Genomic DNA, 27,858 nt, shown 5'->3' with positions numbered 1-27,858 from the left:
AACTAATAGATTCTTAGTGTGTTGCAGCTTCATATTTTTTCATATATGTGTAAGAATATAATACTTGTGTCAGAAAAAGAGTGCATCTTTATTCTTGTATGAGCAATTTTCCTGAAAAAATGTATTCACATGCAGTTCACGACAGCAATAACTAATGTCTGCTTTTTGACTTAGAATATGCTCTTAATCATTTTTCTCGCACAGTATTTTTAACAGCACTGAAAATAATTTATCAGGGAATACTACTTCTCTGATCCAAGATCTTTAAAAAAAAAGGCCTGTGATACAGAGTGCTAGTGCCCATGTCTCCTATGAAGCCTCATTGATTACACTGGTGTGTGAATGCAGATAACAGAATGTAGGATTTCAGCCCCATGCCATGTATATTGGGGATATTGCTACCTTGTTGGGAGTTTTTCACTTCCTTCTTGTCCACAGGGTTTTTAAGCACTTTGGTTTAGCTTTTGAAAATCTCTTCAGCACCCAGTAGAATGATTTTGACTCTGGGAATTTTAAACACCTACATTTTAAGCATTGGCATACATCTTTAAAAATATGGAGGCCAAATCATTCTCATTCATGACACATTTTCTGCAACAGTTCAAGAACCACAGCAATATGTACTAGGCAATTAATTGAAGGCTTTTCTGAGGCTGCCATCTGAAGCACACTTGCATAACTTAAAAAACCATGTGACTTCTTACTGGCTTTCCCCCTCCTTTGATCATTTCTTCCATCTTGTGAGAATGCTTGCCTTATAAACATGCACTTCCTGTGTTGGGGATTCGAGATCTAGTTTAGCACTCCTGTAACATCAGAAACCTATCACTCTCTCTCCCCCCCCCCCACGCTGCTGCTTTCTAATTGCTAACACATGCCACATTTTGTATTGTTGCAGACCCTGTGACCAAGATATGAGAGACAGTTTACAGGGAAGTTTTACATGCTGTTGGAAAGCTTCAGAAAATTAATGTGCGAATTTATCAAACACTTTCTCCAAATTCAGTTTAAAAATAAATAAATCAAAACTGAAAGTTAAGATGAAGCTTTTGATGAACACTTCAGTAGTCCGGTGAGAGGTTTGGAGGATAACCAGATTGGTCTATATTACAACAACGGCAAGAACAGCAACAAGTCTTGTGGTAGCTTTAGAGATTTAGCATAAGATGATGGCATAAGCTTTCAACAGACAGGGCCTATTTTGTCAGATTCCTGAAATAATTGCCCAAGTTAGAAGCCCCCTTTGTACTCCACCTATACTAAACACATTCAGTTGAATGATGGGGAACTGTGATTAATGCAGATTTCTTGATGTGTGGGGAGGACTGTAAGGACATACACTTATAACTGTCCTTTATATATTCCCACTCAGAAAGTCATACCTTCCCACTATGCTGTCCACAGATTGTTTAAGGAACACCCGAGGGGGGTAAAATTAATACAGTTCTGATTACTTAAGGCTGGGCAGCATTCTGTGCCAGTTGAAATTTCAGAATACTTTATGGAGTAGCCCCATGTAGAGTACATTATGATAATCAAGTGCAGAGTTAACTAGGGCATGAAAGGAGGAGGCAAGGTCTGATTTATTCAGAAAATGGTATATTTGGCAAAATTAAGGGGGAAGGCGTTTTAATTTTTTTAATTGGAATTTGCACAATGTAGAAATTGGGAGTGGCTGCTGCACTGCTAAAAGGTATTGTCCCTCTCTAGATGTTTGGTTACACTATCTCATGGCCATTAATCACAAGTGGCCTCTGCTGGGTGCAGGTCATACAAGCGCAGTGATGGGGTTCCATGTTCACTTGATTGGTTTTTTGTATTCGTTTGTGCTCTGCATAGCAATGTGGCGTAAATCCTACCCCTTGCATTCATTGGAACCCACTTAGCAGAAACAACCACCTTGTGCTCTCTTGCTACCCATTGAGATGACCAGTCCATTTGTCCCAAGGAAGCTTATGACATAGTATATTAGTCTCCAGTGTGCATGTTTCATAAAAGGCAAGAAGAGCTGGAGGAGGATAAAGATGGAGGCTTTTGACATGGTCAGTCCCGCTGGACATGCAGTGCCATCGCCGTTGCCGTTACTCACCAGGGTTGATCTTGGATACTTTTAGCACGGCGCTGTCTCTCTCTCCCCCCCCCCCCCCCGATTTGGCTATAAAGAAATTACAAGTCTTTAACATATTAATGTCAGACTTAATGTGAAAGCCACCAGTAGGTGTGTACTTAGTGACATCAGCTGGCAGAGAGTCCTGGTAACAGAGAGCAAGTGACAGGGAGGAGGGCGGGGGGGGGGAGTACTAGAGAGAGAGACGTGTGTGAGAGCAAGAGCGAGAGAGCGCATATCTGGGTATTCTGGCAAGGTAAAGAGCTGGTCTGTTTGGCAGGACCTTCCCATCTGGGATCCATCTGTGTTTCTCTGGAATCAGACAGGCGGCTCCAGTCAGTGAGAAATCGCAGATGTGAGGAAGCTGACACATGTCCAGCTAATGAAAAGAGAAGGAAGGTTTGTCACAGACTCCGCTTGAAGATTTGGAGCTGCAAAAGAAGACCCATTTTTATTTATATTTTAAAGAAATCTGGTGTCTTTTGGACAGCAGCCTGGTTGTTGTTGTTGTTTGGCATTTGGGTGCATACGGTAAGTGAGCTCCTCTAAATAATACTCCTCTTAAAGAAGGCTGTTCTGATTTCAGTTTTACTGGGATTTTTTTTTTTTTAAGCTGTTTTGTGGCCTAAATTGCACCAGAAGCACAATTTTATTCATTAGGTTGGTGCCTGTGTGTGCATGCAAGAGAAAATGTTAACAGATGCAGTACTTTGCTACAGCTCCCTCCCTGCTCCCTAACCAACCCTCAGTTTGACTGCAGTGCCTTGGCTGTGTCAAAACTTCATTAGATGAGCAGATTTGCTACATGGATTTTCGTAGCTGAGAGAAAAAGCAATGCAAATACCGTATCTTTCTTTTGTCATGAGGAAACATTATTTCTTAGGAAGGATGCTAGCTTTCAGTAATTCATAGTGTAATGGGATGTTTTTTAAAATAAATATATATGATGCCATAGACTTTACACTACAATATTTTTTAAAAAAATATTTGCATAAAAATGACAGTCATGCAGTAATGGGATAAACTCAAGCAGTGAATTCCAGTTTTCATTTCAAATGATTTTGAATGCTGTTTTTTTTTATGCATAATGTTCTGTTTGCATTCCTGTCAGGCTTGCGTACACTTAACATGCTCCCTCTCCTGGAAAAAGCAGCAGTTAATGCTGCCGGTGTTTAACTCTTTGGTGCAGCAGTGTGCACTCATAAAAATCTTCATTGTTAAGGTATATTTGTGTGTAATGGGTCGCTACAGGACCTTGGATTCTGTTTTGTGCACCCAGGAAGTGCCAAATTATTGTTTGCCCCAAATTATTGTTTTGTTTTTTGTGTACAGGATTCAAACTGTTGACCCACTATCGTTTTTATTTTTCTGTGTTTCCATTAAATGCTTCACCCAGTTACTTAAGAGATCAGACTGGAAAGGTTTAAAGATGTGCATTCGTCCTTTGGGACACCTAGACCAAGGCAGGTTTATTCCCTAATTCCCACTTGCTTTTGTTTGGTTCATGCAAAATGGTGTGGCTTCCCTTTTTAGCAAAGTGATAAATAGTACTATGCATGTGTTCACTGCTAACCCCAGTCTGACATACTGCATTATAACAATGCCTATGCTCGCATCCCAAACAACATTTACTTTCCTAAACCTGAAAACATAGGGACTTGAGCAAGCTTTCTCTTCTGCTTAGTTGTGGTTATTCAGAGCTGAAAGAAATGACTGCAACTGTGAGCTTACCCTTTGCTCCCACCTCATTTTTGGTCCTTTCTTTCAATTTATGTTAGTGTGCTGCTAAGAAATAGTTTACAGAAGTAGGCAGTGTTGCTTTTTTTCTCATCAGTAATGCACATACAAAAAACATAGTGGGTGTTGCTTCATGACATAAAATGTCTTGTGGGTGATCATCTTCAATGTGTGTCTAGCTTGATTTCCTCAAAGGCTCATGCAGTGGTCAGTGTTGCTAATGAGCTCCTTGGAAGTGTGAGGCTATATGGAGAAACCAGCAGTAGTTTGTTGTGTGTGTCTCTGTGTGTGGTGTACTATTTCTAATCTAGCACCAGGAGTTTGATAAGTGTGTCGTCTTGAGGAGATACAATTAGAGTTAGGGGTTGGATGAATATAATTTACTAGAAAGTCCTTGTAGAAAGCCATTTGACTGAAGCATGTTGGTCTACCCATAGATATTTATCAGTATCTTCAGATATGAATACTCGAGGTGAGGTCCTTTAGTAAGTTTTTGACCATAGGACTGGGGGGTCTCATTCTTACGTGAAAAGCATAAAGCTACTTTTAGAATTTCCGGACACTCAAGCTATTGACAGATAGCTTCTCAGTAGCTTTGAGAAGAATTTGCGTAACTTGAAAGGCTAGACTTCAGAGAAGAAAGACCTCAAACTCTGTTTTGAATAACATGAGAAGAGAGATGTGGTTCTTCTGGTCTCTAGGCCACATCTCTCATTGGCCCTGCTTTCACCCTTCTTGGTGTTTTTGCATGGCGGGAATGTGTCTATGAACTCTGATAACACTTCGTGGTTGCTTGGATGCGTGACTTAGCCAGCTGTACTGATTCAGGCACCCTAGAAGTTGAATGTAAGGCAACAAGAAAAAAGGAACTGCTAGGAACTAGTTTTTCTCAGTCACTCCAAATATTTTAACTTTACCACAAGTTAAATATTAACATATTTCATGTTTCTCAAGGGCTAGATGTGGCAGTGACTTCGCCCTCTCGAATCTCCGTACTGTATGAGAGGGAATTGGATAAAGCTTTGATGGTCTGTCCACAGAATAAGTTTTCTGCTATTCTGAGATGAAGTGGATTTAAATATAGGCTATGGGTGTGGGTTTCTGAGCTGAATCTTGAAACATTCCCACTTCTGCTTTTAACGATAGTATGCTCCCAAGATCTCATAGCCTCCTGACTGTAGCATAGACCTACCAGGAAAGAAGTTTCTGAAGGGACCTTTTGTGGACTTTATCTTGCTGTGTACATTTTCCTCACTAAAGGCTCTTGCTCTGAGTGGCATATTTGCGGTATGAAGCTTAACATGTTCTTTTATATTCAGTCCAGTTGCGCTGCCAAGTCCTTTTGCAAGTTAACGATAGCTCAGTAGGTGATTGTCTTCCCAATATGAAGCGAGTCTTTTAGAAATGGCACATTGGGCAGAGTTCTGCTATGTCACTCTGTTGCTTGGCTAATGGCACAGATTTGTGTTGGGTGGGGTGGAGAGACAAAACCTGTGAGATCCTGAAAAATCCCCACGCATCCTGCATACCATGGAAGCGACTTGATTTGCAGACTTTTGGGCTTTCCATTTAACTTAATTTGACTTCCTCTCGCTTTTTCAACGGGTCTCTTTGCCCTGTTCTGTGAGGTGAATTGTGATCGCCTTCTGTCATTCGGCGCACTCTGGTAGGCTAGACAGAGAAGGGACCACTGGAGCCTTTGAAAGAACTCAAACTTGTTGCTTGTACGGCAAGCTGTGAATATTTAAAGGCCTCATATGGCTTTCGCAGGCTGGTGGAGAAGGAGGGGGATGGGCTACTTTGTGAGGGTAACAGATGTGCCCTGTGCTGTTGACGCGTGCCAGCTCTGTTCCTCTGCTCCTAACACCAGGTGCAGCTATTGTTCCAGCCGGTCTCTATTCATCCCATCTCGTCTGTTACTTTGCTCTTTCTAGCTCATTGTTTTGGAGGGGAAATTAGCATTAAAAACCGATCCCCAAGCCCCTCGTGTCCCTCAACTGCAGGTGACTGTTATTGGCCCCAGCTGCCACCCTTGCGCTTGATTACATCCATATGGGCTTGTGGTGGGAAGTAGTATCCACTTACCAATTTCTCCACCCTGAAACACACACACTTTATTATCTGCAAGGAACAATGTCCTGAAATCTATTAGGCTCCCCCCATAGGCTTCCCATCAGTCAGCATTACAACTATGGCAAACATTTTACAAGTGAAGCTAATTACACCCTCTCCTCTCCTCCCCTCTTCCTTCAATGCTTCCCAAATGCGCAATAAGCGTTGGCTAGCGAGGGAGTGCTCTGAAATAGCCAAATGTGTGAGGATTTTTCACTAGCTGGAAGGACCCTGCCAGCGGTTAGATGATCATCAATGGAAAATATTTAGCCAGTGAACTTTTTTGTCCGGTTGAACCACTCCTATAAATGACATGAGGGAAGTGCTGCCTCAAGAGGAAAGTGGTAACGTTTACATACGGCTTGTTAGTTTGCTAAAAATAAGTCTGTGGAGCCTGAAAGAAAATTTGTATTCTTCCATGTATCAAATTCCACCTTCATCTAAAGGCACAATTTACTTGGATGTTTGCCAGCACAAGCACCATTGAAACAAATGACTGATGAGTTTCAGCTGAGATCTTGAAGGAGAACCCTGTAGGTTTGCCTGAGCTCCTCTCAACATAAGTTATTAACATTTAATCGAAAGTGTTGTGTGTATCCCCTCACTCACCCACCCTTAGATATGTTTCTGTTTTGCAAAGTTGAGCCTAGCTAAAATGCACGGTTAAACAAAAAAGCAAATAAGAGGATTTCTGTTTTGTTTAGAAAGAGCTAGAGGGCAGCCTATAATTTGAACAAGGAAATGATGTGGTATCAGGATTTGCTAGTGATCGTGAAATCATTTTGTTTGGTTCCTAGCCAACTTGTTTTTCTGGATAGCTGGTCCACTAGATATTATGCAGCTTGACATCTTAAGTTTCTTCCCACCCCTCAATTGTGTGTGTGTGTCAGCACTGTGCAATCACAAACATAGGAGTGAAATTTTTAAAAGGAGGGGGGGAAATCTGTAGTTTCTGTGTTCAGATGAAACGGGAAACAATACCTGGTTTCTTGGCAAACTCCTGCAACGAGAGTAGCAAAGCTGCAGATGGTGTAGCCACCAAGTTCATTTATATCTCTCCTTATTAAGCTAAGGTATGATCATCTTGATGACAGCCATTGTTTTCATGCAGGAAGAAGACTGAAACAACCATATCACTGATAATGTGCACTATCCCTCACATGACAAGCTAACAGTTTTGTGGATTAGTAAGAGGTGGATATTCTTTTCTTGAAGGAAGTAAAATATGTACCCTTTGCCAAAACAGAACTTACAATTTTGTTGTGTCACATATGTTTTAGGAGTTTCAAAGGGAAATAGTTTGCTCAGTGTTGTTGTAACGCAGGATGTTCTTGGAAAGGTTGGCTTTAGCTATTGCTTTGTTTGGGGTTTGGTTCTTCGATGCAGACAGAGGGTGTGTGAGGGGTGCATCTGTCTGTCTTGTATTCAAACTGTACCTTGAGATCCTGTGGAGAAAATGGACATCAATTACTGAGAGGTTTAAACACACGAGTATTTTGCACGCAGAGCAGGTGGAAGAAGGAAGCTGATTAGGCTCATGTAAATGGGAGCCATTATGTTCAAGGCTAATTCTTCAAAATGAGCATCTTAAATCACACATACAGATCCTCAATTTTATTGCACACTGTAGCACTTAGCAACCTACTTCCTGTGTACTGTGCTTAAGTGCATATTATAAAGCATAGTGGCCACTTAGAAAAACTAGGTAGCTTTGTGTTTTGAACACATAGCAACATTATATTAATATAATAGTTTTGCCTGGTGGTTAATCCGGCTGTGAGCTAAATTGTAGGCATTCTATTCTTGCAGATGGGCTTGTAACTTTCGGTAATCCTGTAATTCCTCTGTTTAGCCAACCCATGAAATACTGCTAATTCCTGTCTCTAACTTTCAGGGGTGTGGACAATTAATACTGTACTTTGGTTTTCCACCAATGTCTAGCAGATGTTTTGATTTTTCTCTTTCTTGGAGAGAAACTCCTCTGGATAGCATATATAGGCCCCAAACCTCAGGACTCCACTTGTCCAATTTTGCAATGTGTTTTAGAAAAACATTGAGACCCTTTAAGCTCTAATTTTTGTTTCTTCTGGGTGTTAAACTTACAGTCACTTCAGAGTTCTCCCCCCCCCCCCCCCCGGTCACTTCCCTGTCAAATCGAGAAGTAGCTTCATTGCACTCATATCTTGATGAGAAAAAAATTCAATGTTCTGGCTTCTGTTGTTGAATGTGTGGGTGGGTGGGTGGGACAGAATTGATTTTTCCTGCTGTGTTTACAAATTAATGGGACAAACCTCCCAGCTGGTAGTGATCAGGAAAGTTGTTTCCTTCCAGCTGCTGACATAATCATTTAGCTAATGTGGGCTGTAGAAGAGTAGAACTTGTTTCATTTTGGAGTTAGCACACAGTGGATTAGGACATTACAAACAAGCATAGAAAGAAGACACTCTAGTTTCGTGTTTTTGTTTTGGTGGTGCTTATGTAAGGTGTAAGTGAGCTGGAACTCTTGCATCTTACTGCATAGGAGACATGAGAATTTTCTGACTTTTATATTACAGTGGTACCTCGGATTACATACACTTCAGGTTGCAGACTCCGCTAACCGAGAAATAGTGCTTCAGGTTAAGAACTTTGCTTCAGGATGAGAACAGAAATCGTGTTCTGGCGGCGCGGCGGCAGCAGGAGGCCCCATTAGCTAAAGTGGTGCTTCAGGTTAAGAACCAGTTTCAGGTTAAGAATGGACCTCCGGAACGAATTAAGTACTTAACCTGAGGTACCACTGTACACAGGAAGTGCAAGTCACTTGCTCATTCTGTTATGCACTTTATTTGTAGCATCCGAAGTTGCCTACCATCAACCTCTGCAATTACTAGTGATCTTATAACAGGGGAAAGTGTGCTCAAAATAGCTTCCACCTGGGGTCTCTGATTTCTCTAGTGGGCATTGTAGACTATGTGACCTTGAGCTTATGGTTTCAAGTCATAATGCTGGGAATGTCTTAAGGCACAGCAGCAACACTGAAACCTTCAAGTAGTTATTCAACGACAAGAACAGCACAAACCTGGTTCCCAGTATTATAGAAGAAGTGATGCTAATACAGTGGCACCTTGTTTTACAAACTTAATCCGTTCCGGAAGTCCGTTCTTAAACCGAAACCGTTCTTAAACAGAGGCGCGCTTTCCCTAATGAGACCTCCCACCGCCAGTGCCCTTCCACCGTTCGGATTCCGTTCTTAGACCGAGGTAAAGTTCTCAAACTGGGACACAATTTCCAGTTTTACGGAGTTTGTAAACCGAATCGTTCTTAAACAGGACTGTTCTTAAACCGAGGTACCACTGTATTGCCATGAAGGCAAAGCTGAAAAGCTTACATTGCAGTCAATTAAGTAGGGTGACCACATTGGAGCCCAAGTTTCAGGTAGCTACCAACCATACTATTTTGGCTTGTGGTGAAAACACTGTCAGACTGGGACATGCAACAGCTAATCCCAACTAGGGGGCGGGCCTAGACTGCAATCCGTAAAATTAGATAATAATGTAGGAGGACCCTCTGGCCAAATGCTGCCTGACCCAAGGCAATTTTTTACACATTAATGTAGTGTCTGATGGTGACACTTAAGTAGCCACTTCAGCACAATGCAAATCTGCATTCCGGATAGGTACCAGCTGTACTTGTTCCACCCACTTTCTCCAGGCCATGCATAATCTTATATATTTCTGTCATTTCACCTCTTTCCTTTTCTCCAAACTAAAAACCGCTAACTAAAAAAACCCCTAATGGTAATGCCCCTACTGGGGGTCAGCAATGGCTGTCAGCAAAGCATGCTCCGCTTGAACCTCTATCTCCCTAGCAATGACACTTGTTCGTCCATGGCAACTGAGAATGCTGCCACAGAATTGTAGAATTAGAAGCGACCCCAAGGATCATCTAGTTCAACACCATGCAATGCAGGAATTGCAGCTAAAGCATCTCCGACAGATCGCCATCCACTCTCTGTTTAGAAACCTCTACCACTTTCCTCCATTGGGCTGTTTGGGCTTTTTCTTTTTGGTGGGGGAATGCCTTCTTTCCCCCTCTGTCCAAGCATGCTGATACATCGCTCTTGTTTCTCCATGCTTCCATTTTGCCTCCATTTCACTAGAGCGCTTTCCATAAGCATATTCCTTTTTATATACCTTCCATCGTTTTGCTTGTTGCTTGCTGCATGAGGCCACCACCAAAAATAACCTATGGTGAAGAAGCTCCCCTGGTGGACCAGCCTGGATTTTGGAGGCAGACTTGCCTGCAGCACTTTGCTTCACATCTGGGATTTTCAAAGAGCACAACTTTTCCTTGATGTTTAGTGACTTTCTGCTGGTTCTCATCAAGGAAAGTTGACCTTGTAGTGCAACTTTTTTCTCATCCCAGGTCAATACCTTTGCCTGTAATTTGCTTGACTGCGTGTTCTCTGGTTAATTAAACCTGACTTTCTAAATAGTTGTACATTTAAAAGCTGTGTTGTGCTTTTTCTCTCTCCATTTAAAAAAAAATAATACGTTCTCTGTGGGCATGTGCTACTTCTCAGCTTTTCATACCAGCTTGAATCTTCAAAGAATAAATACCACCTAGACCAGTGTTTCACAAAATGGTTGTTATCGCCCCCTTGAGTCAATGGGACTGTGCATGGGGTGAATAAAGGCCTAGACCAGAGCTTTCCCAACTGTGTGTCACAACACGTTAGTGTGTAGGTGTGTTGTGTGAATGCTACCTGTATTCTTCCTGGGGCTGGAAGGTCGTTAGTTTAACATCCGTTTTGCTAGTAAATCTGAATTACTGTGTTGTGAAGGGATGCATGTCTAAAAAGTGTGTCATCAACATGAAAAGTTGGGAAAGCTGTTGCCTAGAGGCTGAACGTGGGTAAAAAAGGTAGTAGAAATGAAGTTTACAAGATACAGTGCAAAGCATTTAATAAGGGACACGAGCATGTTCAGAGCATACCTCTTTTGCCAGTGAACAATTTCTGTACTTAATAAGGGGATCCCACAATACAACAGTATTATCAGACCATATTGTTTTATTGTTTTACTTTTTTTTTAACATTTTATCATTCCTAGTAATGGTGACTGCAGATCAATAAATGCTGATTATATATTGATATTTATTGATTTTTTTTCATTTACAACCCTAAGAATCTGGGTTGGGATTGATGACAATTTTATAAGCTCATTGAGGGGTCAAAGAATTCAGAAGTTTGGCAAATCCTGATCTATATGCTATTACCCTCATTTTCTGAATAGTATCTATAGTGTTCTCTTTCTGTCTCAGTCTTTTTTTTTTTTTTTTAATTCTAAAGCGAGGGGGAGACTGGGATGAGACTTGCCATATTGAATATGAGTCACACAGGCTTTCTGACCTTGAGGACATCAGTGCTCTATTGAGAGATCCTCTGCAATGACTTCTTTCATGAGTTTCCTAGTTATTAGATTATAGTTAATTGGGGAAATACCTCTTCTAGCTACTAAATGAGGACCTTGTCCCCAACATTTTTGAACTTGGAGAGGTCATTTTCTATTGGATAACATCCAGATTTGGTATCTATAATCGCTTTTATTTCATAACTACTGCAATTGCACCAAATGGTAGCATCTTTTCTCCTGGCTTCACTGAAGTTTCTGATATCCTGTGTCTGTCTTGTCTTAAAACTTTTGTGTGGGTTGCCAATGTTCTGCTGTTCCCCACCCTCCCTAGGTCCCCAGCAAGCTAGCCATTATGAAATAATATTTTATTGACTGCTAATTTTGCTAGCTTTCTGTAGTCTTGAGGAGGCCTGAGAACATAAATAAACAATTTTTGTTAGTTTCAGTTTACTTTTCCATATAGTGTTTCTCAACTTTGAATAAAGGGTCTTTAGGGCAAGCTACTGCAAATCACCCAAAGATCTACCTGTAGATTCCATTTTCACTTCTGACCGTCCCTTTTTTTTAAAGAGGAATTGATCTAGGGTGAGAAGGGACAGGTGACTGAGTTAAATAGAAAGCATGGTTTTGTCAAGCTTGAGAGGTACAGTGGTGCCCCGCAAGACGAATGCCTCGCAAGACGAAAAACCTGCTAGACGAAAGGGTTTTCCGTTTTTCGAGGCGCTTCGCAAGACGAATTTCTCTATGGGCTTGCTTCGCAAGACGTTTTCGTCTTGCGAGTCTTGTGATTTTTTTTGCTTTCCCCCCCTTTTTCTAAGCCGCTAATAGCCGCTTTGCCGCTAATAGCTGCTAAGCCGCTAATAGCGCTAAGCCACTAATAGGGTTGCTTCGCAAGGTGAAAAAACCGCAAGACGAAGAGACTCGCGGAACGGATTCTTTTCGTCTTGCGAGGCACCACTGTAGTGGCCTTGGCTAAGTTTGGAGGCCAAAGCCTTCTTTGTGGTGGCTGGCACCCTGTTTATGGAATGCCTTCCTTTTACATGCATGTCTGGTAGTGACGTCATTGTTGTTCCAGTGCCAGGTTAAGGCATATCTGCTTTACTTAGTGCATTTTATGTCTTTGTATGAATGACTATTTTTAGCTTTCTCAGCTGTGTTAAATAACTATTAGTTGCCTCTGTTTGCTGATGTCTTTAAGGATATGATTATTTTTATTGATTGGGTTGTTTATAATTTTATGTTGTACTCTGCCCTGGAATTGGTATTGATCAATAGCAGACTGATAATCATTTAATAAATAAAAACTATTCTTGTGGGTTTCATAGAATACCAAAGAATCTGTGTTCATCTGTTAACAGTCATACTTGGAGATACATCTTTGAAAATATGATTGGAATAATTAGCAAGATTCAGAAATAAGGAGCTAAGTGGGGGAAAATACAAATTCCTTCCTTTTCATTTTGGGATTTCTCAGGCAATTTTGATTGAGTATATTCAAGGTGGGATGCGAGTGGCGCTGTGGGTTAAACCACAGAGCCTAGGACTTGCTGATAAGAAGGTCGGCGGTTCGAATCCCCGCAATAGGGTGAGCTCCCGTTGCTTGGTCCCTGCTCCTGCCAACCTAGCAGTACAAAAGCACGTCAAAGTGTGAGTAGATAAATAGGTACCGCTCCGGCAGGAAGGTAAACGGCGTTTCCGTGCACTGCTCTGGTTCGCCCGAAGCAGCTTAGTCATGCTGGCCACATGACCCAAAAGCTGTACGCCGGCTCCCTTGGCCAGTAAAGCGAGATGAGCGCCGCAACCCCAGAGTCAGCCATGACTGGACCTTTTATATTCAAGGTGGTGTTTTGTAAATTGTGAATAACGAGAATGTGCACCTTTGTTCCACTTCTACATGTATAAGGCATTGTCTAAATTTGTTAAATGGGCTGTAACCAATGCTAATCCTACTCAAAGTAGACCCATTAAAATTAATTAATCTAACTTAGTAATGTCCATTAGCTCCAATGAATCTACTCTGAGTAGGATTAGCATTGGAAACAACCCAATGTTTTCAGTATTACTAGAATGTGCAAATTAAATTTGACCCTTTTGGTTCATTATCACTTCCCTTGTTTGCCCAGATTCTCAACAAGTACTTATCCTTTTTTACATCTGGTTCCCAGTTAGCTGTGATTGAAATTCAGGATATTAATGCCATCTTGTGAAAACCTAAATGGATCCTGGCTGCCTAAGCGATGTGGTGTCGTTGTGAGTTTTAGATTTTGACAGTGTACATTGTGTCTAATCCTTGAGATCTATGCACTTTCAGATAGATCTCTTGTAATCATAGGGCTTCATATTTATTTCAGTGGAGGGAGCCAATCTATGTGTGCAATCTTTAGCAGGCTCTTGGGGGGGGGGCGTGTTGTGTGTGTGTAGGAAATAGAGAGGCTGTTGTGAGAGCTTTCTGAGTATCACCGCTTCCGCACATGGAAAAGATTTCTGGATTTGGGTGTCTGTCTGTGGCTAGAGACATGACCTTGCCTAGGGGAGGACCACCTACATATCTGAGAAAATGTTATAAAGTGCTTTATAAATGTGATTTAATTAAGCCTCTTGGGCATGCTTGTAACATACATGTGAGTGAAGAGCTTTATTAAACTCGGCATACGGATGGGGAAATAGTTCTGGACCCCCTCCCATGATCTTGCAACCTGACACTACAACTTACATTCATTTGTAGCTGAATTTAAACACTTTAGCTCTCTTCTTTTCTGGCCCTTTCTCTTCTGCTTGGTCAGATTCGCCTGGAGATGGCAGGCAATTCTCAAGGGCACTTGAGAGTTGGGATGAGAGAAGCAAGCAAACCAGTGTTTTTGGTGCCTAGTGAGGCAGGAAAGCCTGTTTTTCAAATTTTGGTTTAGTCTCAAAGTCATTAAATTTGGGAAGATCACTGTTTCTCAGCTCTTTCCACTTCCTCATCTGTAAAATGTAAATAATGATGTCATCATGGTACTGTGAGGCAATATAGAAACGACACTGATTAGGAACTATTTTATTAAATGTTTGTCCCATTCTTCCTCCAAGGAGCTCAGTCTTCCCCTCCCAGTTTTATCCCCTCAAAACATGGTTTAGGACAAGCAGTTGTGTCTGGTCCAAGATTTGACATGGCACTTCATTTGCACTTCTGTTTCACTGTGCATTAGGTTATATCCTACAATCTGCAAATTATTTGGTTGGTTGTGGGACGGGAGCCTGATTATAGAACCATGGTAGTTAAGAAATTGAGAAGGAAAAACTGGACATCATCCAAAATCAAATTTGACAGTCACCTTGATCTAATTCCGCCCCCCTTTTTGAGACTCACATTCTGAGATTTGAGGGAGAAAACACTTTAAAATGCCAATGTGAAAGCTGCCTATAAATATAAAAGAGAGTATAAAAAGACGTGGCTTGTTTTTTGTTTATTTTAAATCATGCATGGAATTGTCTTCAAGACCAATATGTGTTCAACATTAAATATGCAAGTAAATCATCCCTATGTCTAGAGCTTAGCATTAAATATATACAAAGGGTTCTTTATTCAATTTTACTGTAATCTTCAGGTAAATTTTATAGGTGTAATAGGTTTTTTTTTTTTTAAGTTAGCATTTGATAGAAATCTGCATTCTTAATAATTTTGGATCACATGAACAGTTGCCACTACAGTGGTACCTCGGTTTACGAACTTAATCCGTACCTGAAGTCCGTCCAAACCAAATCTGTTCTTAAACTGAGGCACGCTTTCCCTAATGAGGCCTCCCGCTGCCGGTGCCCTTCCACTGTTCGGCTTCTGTTCGTTGACCGAGGCAAAGTTTGCAAACCGGAACACTACTTCTGGTTTTGCGGAGTTCGTAAACCGAATAGTTGGCAATTTCTTCAAAATCATAGGCACACAAGTCCTCCCACACATTGGTTTAAGTTAATACTAATCATGTTCCATTTGTTTATCTTAATACCATTACTGGGCAATGGAAGGGAAATCTTTCAGACAACGTGGTCCAGACTTATTTAGAGCTTTGTATTTAAGTAACAATGCATTTAAACTGGATTTGTGGGTAGTAGGGAGCCAGTGCAGATTCCTTATCATTGTTGTGATACGTGCCCACTAAGCCCCCCCCCCTTCACCACCCAGGCTACTGCATTCTGCATCAGTTGCAGCCTCTATACTAGCTGCATGGGAAGTCCCACATAGAGCACATTGTAGTAGTCTAGACATGAAATTACCAGTGCATAAACCACAGTGAGCAGGCTATGTTTGTCCAGGAAATGTCACAGTCAAATGTCACACCAGCTTAAGCTCGTGATAGGCAGGCACTCTTTTACCCAAGGGCTCATGTACTGTTCAAAGATGGTTACCAAATCCCTCCTAAATTGCATACCTATTCCTTCAGAGGGACTGCAACCCCACTGAGAACAGGCAAAGTCCTCAGTTCTTGAACCTGGAGATCATTCACCTGCAGTGTCTTTATCTTAGCAAGCTTCAGTCTGATGACCCACATCCAGTCCACCAGTGTGTCCAGGTACTGTTTCAGCTTGTGCATATCCTCTCTTGCCTCTGATTTAATGGTGAAATTAAGGTCCAAACCTTCTGATGACCTCTCCCAAAGGCTTCATATAGAAGTTAAACAACACTGGGTTTAAAATGGTGCCTTACAACACTTTGCATCTACAACATTGTGCCTAAGTTGTCAGGGAAGAAACACAGAGTTCCCAAATGCCACCCTCTGAAACCTGGTGTGAATGTAGGAATAGAATCACCATAGAACAATACTTACAGCTCCCAATTCACAAGAGCTTGTTGAGGAGGAGACCATGGTCAATCGTGTCAAAAGCTACTGAGAGATTCAGCAGGAACAACAGGGTTCCATGTTCCCTGGAAAGGGTCATTCATCAGGGTCTGAGGAATCATTGGTGAGCACACTTTGGGTTAATTGAAGGTGAACAATTTTGTCCCCCGTTTGCCCAGCAAACTTATCACAGTTAGTGCTAGCAACTTTTTTTTACTGCATGAAAGAGCTCTGCTAGGCAAGGCACGATGGAGGCTTTTTCACTACCTTCATCACCATATGACATGACACGGTTAAACACTCTTAACTGCTGTTTGGTCAGCTTGATATTGGGCCTTCAGCCATTTCCACTTCCTCTCTTGCCATGCAGCCTGCTTCATTGCTCATAGCTCCAAGGAAAACCATTGTCCACAAGGAGATTCACAGTGTTGGAGCAGGCACTCCTGAGCAATCTTGTCCTAATCTTGCTGTTGCACAACGGGGAATAAAGCATATGGACAAACCGAACTTGCATTCTGGAAATATATTTATCATTGTTACTGGAAATTCCCCCAATTCTGATTCAAGTGTGTGAAGGGACCAGTGAACTCTTGCATGTTCCTGTTTATGGCTTGGCTTATTCAGTGCAGGAGCAGTAAGCTAAATTATGAGGTACGTAAGCATCATGTCCTTTAGCTTTAATTGTTGGTTGTAAAAGAACTGATTCACAAGCATTTCCTAGGATTGTGGGACTGTATGTGCACCAGATCCTAGCTTTCTAGCTAGTATGAAAGCATCTTTATTATTTTGGAGCTCTGCTCATGTCCCCCTCCCACGCAGAGTGTTTTAGGGGGAAAGATGTATAGATGTCGGCTTTTCATTTGTTTCTTGTAATCATGAGGTTTTGGGCTACAGGTGTACCAAATTTTAGATTTCTGTGTGGCAGGGTAGTGTCCCAGCAATACTAACCACCCTTGTCCTTCAGTCAAAAACATAGTTCTATAATAGAAACTGTGATCTTTGCATTCTGTTGCACTGAATTTCATGTTAGGTGTACCTGGATTCCGTGTGTGTGTGTGTGTGTGTGTGTGTGTGTGTGTTCCACTTCTGTGCTTGAGGGACTTGGCAGAATATCACCTTTTGAGGGTTTGTGAGCAACTATCGCTCCAGAGTATTCTTAGGTTTTACTTGTTATGTCTGGGTACTGCTGGGCTTGGAGTCGTTAATCTTTCTCATGTTTTCTTGGCTGAAGAAAATGAGAAACAGATGTTCACATCTGGAAACTTCGTTCTAGGCTTCATTGTTGCAGTGAAATAGTTTAAATTGTAACGGGAACATTTAGAGTACTGAAGCAAAAGGCTACCCTTGAACACACACACACACCCTTCCAGCTTCCTTTTTTGCATGAAACCTAACACTGCTGCATGTTTTGATCTTGTCAGTTTTAACTTCACTTAACACTTTCATAGCCTAGAGGATGAATATTAATAGACATCTTGAAATAGTAAGCAGACTTCTGGAAAAGTTTGTGTATGTAGTGTTAACAAGCTAAAGCTATATAGTCCCAAGCATGCCTGCTCATACTTCTTAGTAAACATGATTAGAACTGGGGAACTGGACAGTTTGATTGGCTGCAAAACTCTTTCCTGCACTAGGCGTGGATTTGTTTTGTGTGTTTTCCAGGAGGCATATTCAAGTCATACTATCAAGTCTAATTATACTAGAGAGGTGGCCTGCTTTGGAACTTAGCAGTGAGCAAGAAATCCCTGTTATACCTCACCTTGACTATGAGTTCATTGTGGCTTTTTAGGCAAGCCACTGTTTCCTCTACTCATCTCTTGCAACTACCTTTAATATGGATAATACTGGGTTGTTTATAAGAGTTAATGAGATAATATATGTCAAGGAATTTATGCACACTGGAAAAGCACTTTATAAACACTCCCTGTGTTCACACTAAATGGTGGTTTAGTGCGTTGTGCAGGAGCCAGGAGTGAACTACAGTGAACCATAGGCTTGCACAGTCTCCCCCTACTTTCCTCTTTCTGGAAGAGTTTGGAAAATCCACTTCTGCTTTTAGATAACCACATAATTCTGTGTAGTTTGGTCCTAGAACTACAGCTAACATTAACTATGGCTAGCTTAAAATAAGGCCAGGTGTGGGGTGCAGAGGACTTTAATCTTTTGCACCCCATTGTGGTCCTGATCCAGACTGAGCCCCCCACATTTGTAATTTGTATTGTGGGGGGGGGATTCCCATTTGCTCCAGGAAGGTTTTTTTTTGTATTGAATTGCTACCCAGTCAAAATACAGTCTGCAGAGTCATAGAACAGTGTGGACTTGATCCAAGCTTTGGGAGCCAGCTTTTCGTTTGTTTTTACATTGGGGCCTGTTTTCTTCAACACTCCCCACACTGTTCCTCTTTGTTGATTAAGGGTTCTCCCTTTTCTGAAGTTAAAAGTAGGAACAGCTGGCTTACTGGGGGCATCAAAGGCCTGCACTTCTCAACACCCCAACTCAGGTGGGGCTTTTGGTGTTAGACCCCATCAAAAAGAAGCATTCCTGCCATGTGGATCCATTCTACTTTTGCAGAGAGACTCACTAAACTGAATTCACAGTGAACTACAGTTTGAACTGGAGAAGTTGCTTAATGACAAGCTTTGCTGTGCCTGGGCTCATTGTGAGACTGAAATGCCACTTGGGATGGCCACTCAGATATTGCACCATTCTCTTCGCAGGAAAAACAGGCAGAAGCTGACAATGTATCATAATTGTGATAGAAGGCAACTCATCATAATGTTCAGACTGTGAATTTTCAGTGTATTTTAATGGTGGATGCAGTGCTATGCTTGGATCACCTTCAAACAAGAGCTATGCATTTGCAGCAAGAAAAAGCTTTGTATTCAATTTTCCCTGCATTAAATGCTTTTTCAAACTGGCTTTGAATGGTAAAATACGCTGTTATATCAAATTTGTGCTTATTTTTGCTGCTAAATTGAAGATAAAATGAAACAGCTGTGTGTGGGAGAAGCATGTATTTATTTTTGAATTATCTAGTATCTGGCCCATGTTTCGGGGGTTCAATCCTACAAGCTGCTGAGAGCTCAGAAGAGGTGTTAAATCCCTTCCACTCCCACTGCATTCTGCAGAATCAAATCTCCAAAGGACAGGTTTTCATCAGTACTCTTAACTTCCATTTACCTAAATGTTGGTGTCATTTACATCTATCCTTGAGTGTTTTGTACGCCCAGGCAAAGCATTCAAGGAAATGGGAGTGTGTCTTTTCGACATGATCTTTTTGTTTCAACATGAATGCTTGTTTCAGAGAAGGGAGCTGTTTCCAAAATGCTTCACAAGTGTCCCATTCCCCCCCCCCCATGTTAATAACCCAGATGTGGCTCAGTGGCTTCCACTTTCTGATAAAGCATATACCAGTGCTGCTCTTTCTCCCACCAGAGTTGCCGAAGAATGGAGTTCCCCAAGGGCAGAACTAGTCAAGAGTATAGCATCATAGAATTGTGGTGTTGGAAGGGACCCCAAGGGTCATCTAGTCCAGCCCCCTGCAATGCTGGAATCTCAGCTAGATCACATATGGCAGGTGGCCTCCTGACCTCTGCTTAAAAAACCTCCAAGGAAGGAGAGTCCACCACCTCTTGTGGGAGTCTGTTTCACTGTCACACAGCTCTTCATAGAATCATAGAATCATAGAGTTGGAAGAGACCACAAGGGCCATCGAGTCCAACCCCCTGCCAAGCAGGAAACACCATCAGAGCACTCCTGACATATGGTTGTCAAGCCTCTGCTTAAAGACCTCCAAAGAAGGAGACTCCACCACACTCCTTGGCAGCAAATTCCACTGTCAAACAGCTCTTACTGTCAGGAAGTTCTTCCTAATGTTTAGGTGGAATCTTTTTTCTTGTAGTTTGAAACCATTGCTCCGTGTCCGCTTCTCTGGAGCAGCAGAAAACAACCTTTCTCCCTCCTCTATGTGACATCCTTTTATATATTTGAACATGGCTATCATATCAGCCCTTAACCTCCTCTTCTCCAGGCTAAACATGCCCAGCTCCCTTAGCCGTTCCTCATAAGGCATCATTTCCAGGCCTTTGACCATTTTGGTTGCCCTCCTCTGGACATGTTCCAGTTTGTCAGTGTCCTTCTTGAACTGTGGTGCCCAGAACTGGACACAGTACTCCAGGTGAGGTCTGACCAGAGCAGAAAGTTCTTCCTGATGTTTAATCGGACTCTCCTTTCTTGTAACTTGAATCCCTTGGTTCAGGTCCTACCCTCTAGAGCAGGAGAAAACCAGCTTGTTCCAGCCTCCATATGGCAGCCCTCGACTATGGCTATCATATCATTCTCCTCTTAACCAGGCTAGGGCAGTTCTGTTGTTGGGGAACTCTCTCCACGTTGGCTTGTCTGTTGTGAATGCTTGCATGTATTATTTCCACTGTCAGTTGAGGATCTTAGTGCATATGGGCAAAGACGAATAGGTTTGCACATTTAAAAAACCCCACAAAAACCTCGTCAGGCAGAGAAGGGGTTCAGGCAGGATGACCTCAAACTGAAATAGTTCTGTTAATTATAAAACAAGAGAGATAATCTCCCCACCACCACCTTTTCTGGTTCCCAATGTGAAAAATATTAGCTTTGTGGAGACTGAAACAGATGGCGAGAAGCTGAAGTAGATAAGCGTGTTGTTGAAAATAAGCATTTACTCAGGCTGGGGAGGTGACAAAGCCATGTTTACAATATCTCATCCATTTACAGCGATGCTACTTTTAGCTGTATTGAAATAATTAATTCACAGGATACCTGGAAAACACAAGCTGATCGATGTATGTGGGAAGGACTCTTTACAATTTTGGGCAAAATGGATCCAGTCTGTCGTCTGCTTTAGGGACTTTAAAGGGTTAAATGCCCCCCATCTTGATGTTTGCTGCTTCCCAAATGTTTATTTTGATCCTTCATTTTAAGAGAAGTACCTCCCAAAGCAGCTCATGTCAATTAAAAACAAGCAAGAAACTAGCCCTTCCATCAAGAATACCAACTACAGTGGTGCCCGCAAGACGAATGCCTCGCAAGACGAAAAACTTGCTAGACGAAAGGGTTTTCCGTTTTTCTAGGCGCTTCGCAAGACAAATTTCCTTATGGGCTTGCTTCGCAAGACGAAAACGTCTTGCGAGTCTTGCGAGTTTTTTCCCTTTCCCCCCCTTTTTCTAAGCCGCTAAGCCGCTAATAGCCGCTTAGCCGCTAAGCTGCTAATAGCCGCTAAGCCGTTAATAGCGCTAAGCCGCTAAGCCGCTAATAGGGGTGCTTCGCAAGACAAAAAAAACGCAAGATGAAGAGACTTGTGGAATGGATTAATTTCGTCTTGCGAGGCACCACTGTACATAGGTTAGACAGATAAGGGGAAGGCATGTGGAAGAAGGGAGAGAAGGGACACCAGTTTTTCAAGGCCAGAATAAAGTAATGAGCTTTATGTTGTCATTAATGTCTAGCTCAGTCTACGCTGACCCTTCTTTGCTGGCGGTTTTTGCTTGAATAGCAATTGGTGGCTCCATTATTTTGGCTGATGGATGGGGCCAGAGTGCCCTTTCCCCCCTGCATATCTAGTACAGTGGTACCTCGGGTTAATTCGTTCTGGAGGTCCGTTCTTAACCTGAAACTGTTCTTAACCTGAATACCACTTTAGCTAATGGGGCCTCCTGCTGCCGCCGCGCCGCCACCACCCGATTTCTGTTCTCATCCTGAAGCAAAGTTCTTAACCCGAGGTACTATTTCTGGGTTAGCGGAGTCTGTAACCTGAAGCGCATGTAACCCGAGGTGCCACTGTACCATGGCACCTGGTAGTTGGATCAGAGTGTCTTGAATTTGTCATTTGGTTTGTAGTGGCTTCAGATAGGAGGCATTCGGATGTTTTTCAAAGGAGATTTCTGTTCTTGATGCACCTTCTTAATAAAGGTGTGGTACTATTTGCAAGGGACGCGGGTGGCGCTGTGGGTAAAACCTCAGCGCCTAGGACTTGACGATTGCATGGTCGGCGGTTCGAATCCCCGCGGCGGGGTGCGCTCCCGTCGTTCGGTCCCAGCGCCTGCCAACCTAGCAATTCGCAAGCACCTCCGGGTGCAAGTAGATAAATAGGGACCACTTACCAGCGGGAAGGTAAACGGCGTTCCGTGTGCTGCGCTGGCTCGCCAGTTGCAGCTCCGTCACGCTGGCCACGTGATCCGGGAAGTGTCTTCAGACGGCGCCAGCTCCCGGCCTATAGAGTGAGATGAGCGCACAACCCTAGAGTCTGGCAAGACTGGCCCGTACGGGCAGGGGTACCTTTACCTTTACCTTTACCTTTACCTTTACCTTTACCTTTACTATTAGCAAAGGGGGTTAGAATAGGAACATTGGTTTTAAAAATTCAAATTACAATATCTACAAAAGAGGCAGTTTTCCTTTACCTTGAAACAGGATCATACTAATGGAAATGAGTCACCCACCACCATAAGTGAAACTGTAGGATCCATGTGTTCCTTTATGGAGGCATGGCCTCTTCCTGCTAGAGGTTGGGATGCTGGTATAGCAACGTAGCAAGGAACCTCTTCATAAACGTGCCTAGAATACAAGTGGTGCTTACAATGCTTTCCTATGAAATCATCTAAGTAGGTCATGGACATTTTCATATACTGTATATAAGGGCCCCTCCAGGCATCCTTTCTATTGAGCATTCATGATTTGTTCTCAAGATGGAATTGAGACGATCACACTTGTTCCTTCTTTCAATATTGTTTGCACATGCAAACGTTTCGGGGCAGTCACGCTGCTTCATTTCCATTCTGTGCATATCCCACATCTTCCTGCTGAAATCCTGTAGCTTTTTATACCACAAATGTTCTGATTTATTTTTGTTCCATTGGTTTCACTATAGTTCCTCTGGAGAGCAATAATGAGGTGGGATTGGGGAAGCATTGCAGGACAAACTAAAGCAGAATCAATCCACCACCAATGCACACACTATTATAGAGGCAAGAACATATGGCAGAATGGTCTGTTATTTAAGCTAGCCGTGCCGACTGTTTCTGCTTCCCTTTCTACTGGAAAAAATACAGTTCCGGTGGCAATAACCTAAGAACAAATCCTGAAAAAAAGCAGATGGTAGTCTTACTAGGTGATAGGGTGTTGAATGGCATCTTTCACAAAGAGTAGAATTTCTTAAGATAGGGGACAGCTTTGAAAAGCAACAACACACATTTAGCTAGGTCAGTGTTTTCTTTGATAGCGTTATGTAAAAGGGGTATGCGTGTGTCACTGCGGTTTGTAGCAGTGAAGCCTCTGTCACCGATCAGATAAGTTGATGTGGATAGCTCAGTGTTTAAGCATCTTCTAAACCCTCTCACAGTCCTGTCACTGTGAGGGACAAGAAAATCGTCAGAGGGCTCTGAAGAGACCCTTCAGTGCTTTTACAACCTTTGGTCTTTTTGGGTGGAGTGGGAGGAAAAGAGCGCTAGGGAGACTGGTCAGGATACAAAGGAAGTGGAGGAAAGTTGATAGTAATCTGGAAAGGCGGAACCCGAACAGACAATGCTGAGGGTGAAGATATGAGGTAGAAGAACAAAGGTGCAAAGGAGAAAGTGCTACTGGGACAAAGTATGTACAGGGCCTAGAGTCAGGAGCAGCTGAGATCCTGAGAAGGGTATCCTTCCCATTGTTGCTTCACTGCAGCAGTTCAGCCTGGTAGCCCCAAGGAAGGAGTAAGGCCGAGGAATAAGGACATACTTACTTCCCTTCGCCCTCTCTGTCTCCTTCCTTCCTTCCTTCCTTCCATCCATCCATCCATCTGGAAGAGACAAGGATTTGTCTCTTTACACTGCAGTATGGGGTTAAATCTATAAGGAGCTCTTAGGTAGGAGGGTCCTAATGCTAGCTATCATGTGTGGGAAACAGTGGAGGCTGGCCTAAATTAGGTTTCAGAGCAAGTTAAGAAAAAATAAACAGTGGCACTGCTCTTGGATAGCTCCAACTTGCCTAAGGATTAGTGAGGCAGAAAAGTAGAGTAGAAAAGAGAATGGAGGTTTGGGGGGGCATTTGTGGGTTGTTTTAGATGGCAAGTCCCCTGAACTGCTTGAGTGGGCTGTGATGGGGCTGCTGGGGGCTAATGGAGCCCTGTAGGCCCCTGAGGCTTTGAATGGCACAGGGCTTCCTGAGAGAGGCTTGAAAGGGAAACACGGGCCAGCGTGTGTTCTCTTTAATAATGCTTATGTGCATTATTTGCTAAGCTCTTTGAGTATTGCAAGAAAGGATATACTTTTTCCTCATGGTCAAATGTGCAATGTGTCCCTGCGTTGGCAGCTTGCACATCTGACTGCAGAGGGACACAGAGACCTTGCCCTTTAAATATCGCAAACCAGTGCAAAGAACAGGAGGGATGGGAAGAGTCGTAGCTCAGTGGTAGTTCAACCTCCAGCTGCCTTGCACAGCACTTGGCATAGGGCTTTGCAGACACTGCCAAACAGCTGATGGCAGTGTCTGCAACCCCCTACCTGCTTTGGGTGAACCAGGTTTTTACCTGCCCAGCACTTGACAACATGTATGACACTAGGGGTAGGGCAGGTCAGGTGGCTTTGCCAGAATAGGAGGCCTAGATAGGCCCTTACCTCTGGTCTAGACAATACTGAGCTATATGAACCATTTGGTCTGACTTGATATAAGGCAGCTTCATATTTGTGTTCTTACTTTCCTTTGAAATGAATCATTCATGTTTCCATTTCCACTGCCAGGAGGCATTGCTGTCAGATTTCATATATTAAAATAGTGGTTATGCAGGTAAATAAATGTTCTGCATGCTGCAATGTGTACAGAAATATGCAGCTCATAACATTGTAAAGGTACCCCATATACCATGCTAAGCCCCTGATGGTACAGCTGATGCTGTTAGATCCGGAAATAGTGTTTTCAGAATGCATTGAAGAGATGGAGAAACTAACTGGTTTGATTTCTTGAATAGTGTTTCTTTTGGGTAGTCTGCAGTTGTAAGCAAGCTGCTACTTTCGGTTAGGGAACTATCTATATAGTTTGAGAGTGTCATCACTATGTATTTGTGTCTTAAGGCATCAAAGGGATTTACAAATTCAGCATTTTCTTTCCAGTGTCCGTTCATGCAAGTACATTAGTTTGCTAGCCACTTTCTTAAAGAACCATGTTGCAGGAAGGCCAGAGGCAATTAATTAAAGGAATAAATGCTGGATTTTTATTTTTTTTAAATAACTGCATAGGGTTTACTGTTTGTTGTTGTTGTTGTTGGTTTTTTTTGCATTTTTTGATTTCTGTAAACTACCTTGTGATCTGCTTGTTGTATTAATGCAGCCAGTGTGCTGTTGATATGGGATGCCCTTCTTTGTTTGTGCTTTTGTAAATAACTGGTTTCCCCCATATGTGTGTGTGGCATCTGTTATATGACACAACCTTAATGAGATACTGTTGTCGCAAATACTGTCATTGGAGAGAACCCAAAACAAGTTTTCTTGCCTTGTTATCCATTCTACCCTCCCTCCCCCATGGAAATGGAGTCAGCCAACTCTGGCACAGTGTGTCTGAAAAAACAGGTGCTTCAGATTTCCACAGGGGATTTCAGGTGAAGGACAGCAGAGCTCGGCTCAGCACTGTGTGCAGAAGGGTTCCTGTGCTAGTTCAGATTTTCACATGTTTTAACACACTAACACCTCCCCCCTTGGGTGAACAGATTGCCAACAGAAGTGGCTTTTGGGGGGTGGGGGGACATGTCATTGTAATTCAGCGAAAACCTAAAGTTCCTTTTTATTTGGCTTGGGGCCTTCTGTTCTGCTCACTTAACAGACTTCAGAGCTCCCCGCCCCCGCCCCCCCCCCCTGATTGTAACATGTGACGATCTCAGGAGTGCTGTAGATGCTACCCTTGACCTTTATTCAAAGCAATACAACACTCTTAGCTGCATTTGCTAGCTCATAGATTCTCAGGTGAGGTCCTACTGTAGACATTTTTGCCCTCTGAAGCTTTGTTTATAAAGAAGAGTTGTTTTCTTGTTTCATTCCTTGCGGTCCACTGAGTTAGTTCTATTGGAGCCTTGTTATTTGGGGGATTATATGGAAGCCTTTAGATAATGTTGTCTTTTTCAGGATGTGTTTGAGATTTGATATACAGTTGTATCATTAGTTTTGGATCCCTGCTTTCATGGCTATTTTAGTTATTATTTTGTGGTTTTATGTTGCAAATTGTGCTCAGGGCTCCCAAGTGCGCTAAGAGTCTGTTTCTTTCTAACATAAAAGTAAACATGTCCATTGAATATGTTGGCAGTGATGCACAGAATTGCAGAAAGAAGCATATTGAGACAATGGCCAGCTATCCATACACCTGCTTTTCCAGAGAGCACATTTGCTCTCAGCACATAGTGTGAACGATATACACGTGTGTACCTACATCCTAAAACACAAATGGGCACATATCTGTCCACAAAAAAGGAAAAACTCCCCAAAATTATGAGTAGAAGGGAAATGAAATCCCATCAATTAGAGCTGAATTACTGGAATGAAACTGCATTCTTATGCACACTTGCCAGATATTAGCAAGTATACATGCATAGGATTGTGCCACAAGTTTGTTCAACCCTAAAAGAGTACCAGGGTACTTGTACATTGAAAATTTTATTATTCAGAATAAGGAAGTATTATGAGAATATATAGTTGTATCTATAAGAGCACTTGGCACTTCTGGAGACTGAACACAGAATTACCCTACATAAGCAGGGTGTGTCTGTGTTCATTTTATTAATAAATATTACAGAATGAACTTTTTCTTGCTACATTAATTCTTCCCTTTAACCACCGATAGATAAGAATGGCCTTAGTGAAACTAATCAAATACGATGGAATAACCATATTTGCCTCCCTCCATCTAGTAATCCTAGAGACACTGGGTTGGAGCCAGATTTAGCAATGCTTAGAGTATGCCCATTGAAATCAATGGACTTATATTAGTCATTGCTAACTTAAGTCCCACTGATTTTCAGATGGTCTATGACTCTGTGTCAAACACGACTAACCCTGGATCCCCAACACATTGTCTTTTATAATCATGGATTTTTTGTTTAGCTGCCGATAAACCTAATCTCCATGAATTTATCTAACTCCTTTTGGAAAAAATGTTACTCTAGTTTATAGTTACCACATCTTACAGCAGTGAAGTCTTAACATTAATTATGGGACTTAATAAGCCAAGCTATGAATGAGTCTTATGTTGCGCATGCAGCCCCTTTGTGCTTCTGTTCACATGAGCACCCACGCAGGCAAGGAGGTCTTCTACTGTGAGTTCCCATTCTGATAATAACTTTGGAACAAACCAGGAGATTAAGCTAACTTCTTGCTTGTTCTGGATCTGTGAATCATAGTTTCCCAATTTGAATGAAACAAGAACCTTTTGTTAATGGAATACTTCTTGGTTTGCTTGTTCATGCAAAGCAATGGCCCAAAGGGGCTGTGCGCATAGCCAAAAGACACACTCATATTTCTGCTTATTAAACCGATATATGATCATCCAAACATGGTCTATGGGATTTTATGATAACTCATTAATGATGCTCATGGAATCCAAAATTGAATGTTAGCAGTCATGAAGCAGCATCCAGTGTGCTGGGTTGGAGAATATTGAGAAAGTAACAGCTTTTTTGTACTAATAGGACCTGCAGTTTATTCTA

General features: G+C 42.2%; 1 protein-coding gene across 4 annotated transcripts in view; it reads left to right on the top strand.

The window, feature by feature from the left end:
• Positions 1–27,858, top strand: part of CBFA2T2 (CBFA2/RUNX1 partner transcriptional co-repressor 2) — a 71,155-nt gene that overhangs the window by 22,001 nt on the left and 21,296 nt on the right. The window contains exon 1 of one of the 4 annotated variants that reach the window (XM_079979337.1): positions 2,620–2,638. The exons of the other annotated variants lie outside the window; for them this stretch is intronic. The gene's annotated coding sequence lies outside the window, so the exon portion shown is untranslated. Of the gene's footprint in view, positions 1–2,619; positions 2,639–27,858 lie in introns of those variants that run through there. 4 annotated transcript variants of the gene reach the window in all.

The sequence above is a fragment of the Podarcis cretensis genome (genome assembly GCF_951804945.1).
Source record: "Podarcis cretensis genome assembly, chromosome: 6".
In the NCBI taxonomy this organism is placed as follows: domain Eukaryota; kingdom Metazoa; phylum Chordata; class Lepidosauria; order Squamata; family Lacertidae; genus Podarcis; species Podarcis cretensis.
This window is presented reverse-complemented; position numbering and strand designations above follow the sequence as displayed.